An 8,143-nucleotide genomic window follows, 5' to 3' on the forward strand; every position below is an offset into this window, starting at 1 on the left:
GGCGTCGGGTCCCCAGACCCGCAGCTGTTCAGCTAAGGGACCTACGATGACTGAGGAAGAAGAGGAACTTACCTTATTGGAATTCGTCCAGGAGGAGGAGCTTGCAGTTAAAGAAAGTGGATCTCAAAAAGTGGAAGTGGAATCTGGACTGGATTCAGTGTTTACTGTTTTGGAAGGGATTACTTGTCAAATGTACAATATGTACAATATATTAAAACAAATATCAACTCAAGTGAATCAAGGATTCATGGAGATGAAAATAAAAATGAATACCTTGTGTGATGAAATGTCAACTGTGAAACAGGAAATGACTGTAGTTAAAAGTGATATTAATAGATGTATAAAACCAGTTGATACTGTGCAAGATAATTTTAAGAAAACTGAAACAGCCTTCTCTGAGTGTCAAACTCAGGTAGAACGTAATAGAGAAAAAATGGAAAAAGTGGAAGGTTTTTCTGTAGATTGGGGGATTCAGAAAAGAGATTTATTAAAAAAGATTGATTTGTTGGAAAATCAAAGTCGAAGGAATAATGTGAATATAGTTGGTTTCCCAGAGGACATTGAAGGTGCTGACCCTATAAAAAATTTTAAGCACTGTATCCCAGAGGTGCTGGGTAAAGAGCTTTCTCCTGAAGGTTTGGAATTGGATAGGGCTCACAGAGCTCTGAGAAGAAAACCACATCCAGGACAAACACCGAGAGCAGTCTTGATTCGTTGTTTAAAATATCAAGATCAAGAAATTATTTTACGTATGGCAGTGCAGAACGCAAGGCAGAATCGATCTCCATTAATGGTTCAAAATAACAGTGTATTTTTTATGCTGATTTGAGTCAAGAGGTTATTAGAAGACAATGAGAATTTAATACAGCCAAAGATGTTTTGTGGTGAAAAGGCTACAAGTTTGCTTTTCGTTATCCTGCAATTTTGAAGGTTTTCTATGGAAACTTCCAATCTCATTTTTTGAGAATGATCACGATGCTTTGGTTTTTGCTAATTCTTTGCCGGAATTGCGAAGAATTGGGTGTTCTCCTTCGTTATCTCCTAAGAGGAGGGTAAAAGGAAATGGAAAAGGACATGGGAATGGAAAGAAAGAAGAGTTGACACAAAGTCTTCTTGATGTTGAAGATCCAGAGCAGTCATTGGGCTTGGAATCATTGGGCTGAATATATGGACTATATTCTATTGTGTTTGATTAAATAATAAATATGTATCTGGCTGGGGGGGGGGCGGGGATGGATGACACTGAAAACTTTAATAGTCATCTGCTGCTACTGGGTTCACCACACCCAGATTTTTAGGGTGTTACTACCTTTGGGTGGTTTTTTTCTGGGTCTTTTTGAGGGTTTTTTTTTCTTTTAGAAGAATTATAGAGGGGAGCATTATTTTATAATGTGTTATAATATTAGTAGTTAAAAAAGATGTCTAAATTGAATTTTGCAACTTTTAATGTTCAGTGGTTAAATAATCCAATGAAGAGAAAGAGAATATTGGCTTATATAAAAAAAGAAACACATTTGACTGAGAAAGAAGATTTGAAATTGAAAAGAGATTGGGTTGGTCATGTTTTTTCTAAGACAAGAGGAGTAGCGATTTTGATTCATAAAAATTTACCATTTGAATTGGAATCTTCAGAGGGGTATGCTGGCAGAGTATTAAAAGTGAACTGTGAAATTTTTGCTGAATCTTTATCCCCCTAATATAGATGATTATCGGTTTATTTCAGAAGCTTTTTTTACTGTGAACTCAAACTAATGAAAATGTTTTAGTTGGTGGTGATTTTAACTGTGTTCTCAACCCTTTATTGGACAGAAATCCAAAAAGTATAAGGAAATCAAAGATGGCAACACAAATTAATGTGTTAATGAAAGATTTAAATTTGGTGGAAATTTGGAGAAAAGTTAATCCTACAGAGAAAGATTTCTCTTTTTATTCTTCAAGACATGATTCATTTTTTAGAATTGATTTATTTTTGGCATCAGCACATTTACAAGATAGAGTATTACAGCTGAATATAAAAGTAGAGTTATATCAGATCATTCCTTATTACTTTTTACTTGTGAAAGTTCGGAGGTAGTACGTCCATCGTTTAGATGGAGGTTTAATGCAATGTTATTGAAAAAAACAGAGTTTGTTACTTTTGTTAAAGAGCACACTTCTTTATTTCTGACTGAAAATGTTAATTCTGTGGATAGTCATTTTGTAATATGGGATGCTTTAAAAGCTTATTTGAGAGGGCAGATCATTAGTTATTCTAAGAAAGTTAAGAAACAATAAATGGCAGAAAGTTTAGAATTAGAAAATAAGATTGCTGAGTAAGAGAAAGATTTTCAGAAAGGTGTAACAGAAGATTTTAAAAAGTTGCATTAGCAAGGTTGAAATTACATTATAAATCTTTACAAACTTATCAGTTTGAGCACTTAATTAATCGATCTAAACAATGTTATTATGAGTTGGGGGAAAGAGCTCATAAGGTACTTGCTTGGCAATTGATAGCGGAACAGACATTTATTAATGCTGTTAAGAAAAATTCAAAAGTTACTGACAAACCTCAGGAAATCAATGACCAGTTTTATTCATTTTATTTTAAATTATATACTTCTGAGGGGAAACAGGATAATGGTTCTATTGATTCTTACTTATCTAAATTAAAGTTACCGGTATTAAATGGAAATGATGTTCAGGAACTGGAATCTCCATTTACAGATTTTGAAATTAAGGAAGCTATTCAGGAAATGCCTAATGGAAAGTCCCCAGGGGATGATGGATTCCCTATGGAATTTTATAAACTCTTTTATGATGATTTTTCTAATGAATTTGGAGAAATGTTCAATCAAGTTACTAAAGATCAGAAGTTACCAGAATCATGTTCAAGTGCTTTAATAACTGTCATTCCAAAAAAAGATAGAGATCCATTAAAAGTGTCTTCATATAAACCTATCTCTTTATTAAATGTAGATTATAAAATTATAGTGAAAGTATTAGCTAATAGACATGCTAAATATTTACCTAAATTGGTACACATTGATCTAACAGGTTTTATTAAGAATAGAAATGCATAAGACAATATATTTCAATTAATTACTTTGGTCAATGCATATCGAAAGCAACCTAACCAACCTAATGGTTGCATTAGATGCATAAAAAGCTTTTGATAGGGTTGAGTGGGATTTTTTGTTTAAAGTGTTAGAGAAATTTAAATTCAACCCTTTTTTGATTGGTTGGGTTAAGGCTTTATATACGAACCCAATTGTTAGGGTGGTGACAAATCGACAGATTTCTTCACCATTTAAATTGACTCATTCAACTCGACAGGGCTGCCCATTGACACCAGCCTTATTTGCATTGGTTATTGAACCGTTAGCTCAGGTTATTAGACAAAATGAAGAAATTAAAGGGATGAGGGTTAAGAATGAAGAATAAAATTAATTTATTCACAGACGATGTGTTGGTATATTTGACGTAACCATGTTGAAACAATTGCAAGAGTGTTTTGCTGAAATTTGGAGAATTATCGGGATTTAAAGTTAATTTGGATAAAAGTGAAATTTTACCAGTTGGAGTGGGAGATTATTCTGAATTTAAAACAATTACAAAATTAAGGTGGACAAGTAAAATTAAATATTTAGGTGTGTTTATGGATATGAACTATCAATCATATCAATTAAATTATGTACCTATATTAAGATGAATTAAACCGGATTTGATTAAGTTGAAAGATCTTCCATTAACTTTGATTGGTCAGGTTAATTGTATTAAAATAAATATTTTTCCTCGAATTCAATATTTATTTCAGTCACTACCTTGTTTACTTTCTTTTTTTTTTTGTAATTTTTTATTTTTCACACTGTGAACCATATCAATCAAAATACATACAAACATTTCCCTCTTAAATATACACAGTGGCATTTTCTCCCCTTTTTTCCTCCCTACCTTGCCTCCACCCTTTCACCTCCCTCCAAAACCAATTAGCATTCAACATATACAATACAATAAAACCATTAAACAATGTCATCATACAATGAAAAATAAACCAGAAAAATTTGTCATCTACTTTTACACACTGGATCAAGTCATTATGTCTTCTTATCATTTTAGGGGGTGGAGGTCCGAGGCAAGCCCTCTCTGTTATATTCCATGTTCGGTTCCCAAATTTGTTCAAATAATGTGACTTTATTTTTTAAATTATGTTATTTTTTTCCAATGAAATACATTTATTCATTTCCAGGTACCATTGCTGTATTCTCAGGCTCTCTTCCGATTTCCAAGTTGACATTATACATTTTTTTGCTACAGCTAAGGCTATCATAATAAATCTTTTTTGCGCTTCATCCAGTTTGAGGCCTAATTCCTTACTTCTTATATTACTTAGAAGAAAGATCTCTGGATTTTTTGGTATGTTGTTTTTTGTGATTTTATTTAATATCTGATTTAGATCTTCCCAAAACTTTTTCACTTTCTCACATGCCCAAATTGCATGTACTGTTGTTCCCATTTCTTTCTTACAACGAAAACATCTATCTGATAATGTTGAATCCCATTTTTTTTAACTTTTGGGGCGTGATATATAACCAATTATACTGTATCATGCATAACCTTATGTTTATTATATTCTTCATAGTTCCAGAAAATAACTTTTCCCGTGTTTCATTTTTTATCTTTATGTTTAAATCCTTTTCCCACTTTTGTTTGGGTTTAAAGCTTATTTCATCATTTTCCTTCTCTTGCAGCTTGATGTTTGTTATAAATTTTTTAATTATCATTGTGTCTGTAATCACATATTCAAAGCTGCTTCCTTCTGGTAATCTCAGTCTATTTCCTAATTTATCATTTAAGTAGGCTTTCAGTTGATGGTATGCAAACATTGTACCATGGGTTATTCCATATTTGTACTTCATTTGTTCAAATGTTAATAAATTATTTTCTAAAAAACAATTTTCTATTCTTTTAATTCCTTTTCTCTCCCATTCTCTAAAGGAAGGGTTATCTATTGTAAAAGGGATTAGCTGATTTTGTGTCAATAATAATTTTGGTATTTGGTAATTTGTTTTTTTCCTTTCTAAGTGAATCTTCTTCCATATATTCAGTAAATGATGCAATACTGGTGAGCTTTTATATCATAGCAGCTTTTCATCCCACTTATAAAGTATATGTTCCAGTACCTTCTCCCCTATTTTATCTACCTCTATCTTAGTCCAATCTGTTTTTTCCCTTGTCTGATAAAAATCTGATAAATACATTAATTGTGCTGCTCTATAATAATTTTTAAAGTTTTGTAACTGCAAACCACCTTGGTTGTACCTCTCTGTTAATTTATCTAATGCTATCCTCGGTTTCCCCCCTTTCCATAAAAATTTCCTCTTTAGTTCATTAAAGAATTTCTCTGTTAACTGAATTGGTAACGATTGAAATAAGTATTGTATCCTTGGGAAGACATTCATTTTAATGCAATTTACCCTCCCTATCAACGTTAGCGGTAATTCTTTCCAATGTTCTAAGTCTTCCTCCAATTTCTTTATTAGTGGCTGATAATTTAATTTGTACATGTGGCTTAAATTATTATCTAACCTAATACCTAGGTATCGGATTGCTTGTGTTTGCCATTTAAATGGTTATTCTTTTTCAAATTCTGTATAATCCGCATTACTCATTGGCTTCACTTCACTTTTATTTGCGTTGATCTTGTACCCCGATATTTCTCCATACTCCTTCAATTTCTTATGTAATTCTTTTATGGATATTTCTGGTTCTGTTGAGTATATTATGATATCATCTGCAAATAAACTGATTTTATACTCCTTTTCTATTTTTATCCCTTTTATTTTATTTTCTGTTCTTATCAGTTCTGCCAATGGTTCTATTGCTAAAGCGAACAGTGAGGGAGATAATGGACATCCCTGCCTAGTTGACCTACTTAATTTAAATTGGTTCGATACATATCCATTTACTGTTACCTTCGCCAATGGTCCATTATATAATGCTTTAATCCAATTAATATATTTTTCTGGTTGATTGAACCTCTGTAATACATTGAATAAATAATTCCATTCTACCCTGTCAAGGGCTTTTTCTGTGTCTAAAGCAACAGCCACTGTTGGCAACTTATTTCCTTGAACTGCATGAATTAAATTAATAAATTTACAGACATTATCCACTGTTCGTCTTTTCTTAATAAATCCAGTTTGATCTTGTTTTACTATTTTTGGTACACAGTCGGCCAAACTGTTTACTAATAATTTTGCTATTATCTTATAATCTGAATTAAGTAGAGATATTGGTCTATATGATGCTGGTGTTAGTGGATCCTTCCCCGTCTTTGGTATTACTGTAATTATTGCTGTCTTACATGGATCTGGCAAGTTTTATGTTTCTTCCATCTGGTTCATTACTTCCAGGAGAGGAGGAATTAATAACTCTTTAAATGTTTTATAGAATTCTATTTGGAATCCATCCTCTCCAGGCGTTTTATCGTTCGGCAGCTTTTTTTTAATATATCCTGAACTTCCTCTATTTCAGATGGTTTTATCAGTTTGTTTTGTTCCTCTTCTTGCAATTTCAGCAGTTCAATTTTAGCTAAAAACTCTTCTATTTTATCATCTTTCCACTCCTTCTCAGTTTGGTATAATTATTCATAAAATTCCTTAAAGTTCTCATTAATCTCTATTGGATTATATGTAATTTGTTTGTCCTTTTTCCTTGATGCCAATACAGTTCTTTTAGCTTGTTCTGTTTTAAGTTAGCAGGCTGATATTTTGTGTGTTTTTTCTCCTAGTTCATAATACTTTTGCTTTATTTTCATTATGTTCTTCTCCACCTTATACATTTGTAATGTTTCGTATTTTATTTTTTTGTCCGCCAATTCTCTTCTTTTTGTTATATCATCCCTTGTTGCTTGTTCCTTTTCTGTACTTACTAAAGGATTGTAGTCCTTTTTCATCTTAGTTACATAACTTATTATCTGCCCTCTAATGAAAGCTTTGCTTGCATCCCATAATATAAATTTGTCTTTCACTGATTCCGTATTTATTTCAAAGTACATTTTAATTTGGCGTTCAATAAACAACTCTAAATTCCTGCCCTTTAAGTAGCACGGAGTTTAACCTCCATCTATATGTTCTTGGTGGGATGTCCTCCAGTTCTATTGCTAATAACAGGGGTGAATGATCAGATAGCAATCTAGCTTTATATTCAGTTTTCCTAACTCTCCCTTGAATATGGGCCGACAACAAAAACATATCAATCCCTGAGTATGTTTTATGCCTACTCGAATAATATGAGTATTCCTTCTCCCTTGGGTGCTGCCTACTCCATATATTCATGTTTCATTTCCTGCATTGATTTAACCATAAATTTGGCCACTTTATTCTTTTTGCTCGTCTTTTGTCCAGTTTTATCTACCTTTCGGTCCAAATTAAGGTTAAAATCCCCTCCTATCAATATATTCCCCTACATATCTTCAATCTTCAAAAAAATATCTTGCATAAACTTTTGATCCTCTTCATTAGGTGCATATATATTGATCAAATTCCAAAATTCTGAATATATCTGACACTTTATCATTACATAACTCCTTGCTGCATTTATTATTTCTTCCTCTATTTTGATTGGTACATTTTTATTAATTAATATAGCTACACCTCTAGCTTTTGAATTATATGATGCTGCCGCTACAAGCCCTACCCAGTCTCTCTTTAATTTATTATGTTCCACTTCAGTTAGATGCGTTTCCTGCACAAATGCTATGTCTATTTTTTCTTTTTTCAGGAAATGTAATAACCTCTTCTGTTTAATTTGGTAATGTATTCCATTAATATTTATAGTCATATAATTCAACATACCCTGTTTACACCTCATTTCCACTTTCTCACCACCACATTAGAATTTCCCCATTTTCCCCATTTTCATCTCTCAGTTTTCCCTTTTTAAACTCAATATATGACAACACATTTAAAACATAAAATATTTCAACCACTCCCACATCCAATATTCCCTTAGCCCCAAATGTCACCCCCCCCCTCTCTGAGTTGCCCCTTATCCCTTGCCAGGCAACCATAACTCCCCTCTCCATTTGGATTGTGAACCCACTCGCAAGCATCAACTGATTTCGCAGTGACGGTTATTCTCTCCCACCCAACCACCTCCAGAA

Source organism: Narcine bancroftii, chromosome 4, assembly GCF_036971445.1.
Source record: "Narcine bancroftii isolate sNarBan1 chromosome 4, sNarBan1.hap1, whole genome shotgun sequence".
NCBI lineage: Eukaryota > Metazoa > Chordata > Chondrichthyes > Torpediniformes > Narcinidae > Narcine > Narcine bancroftii.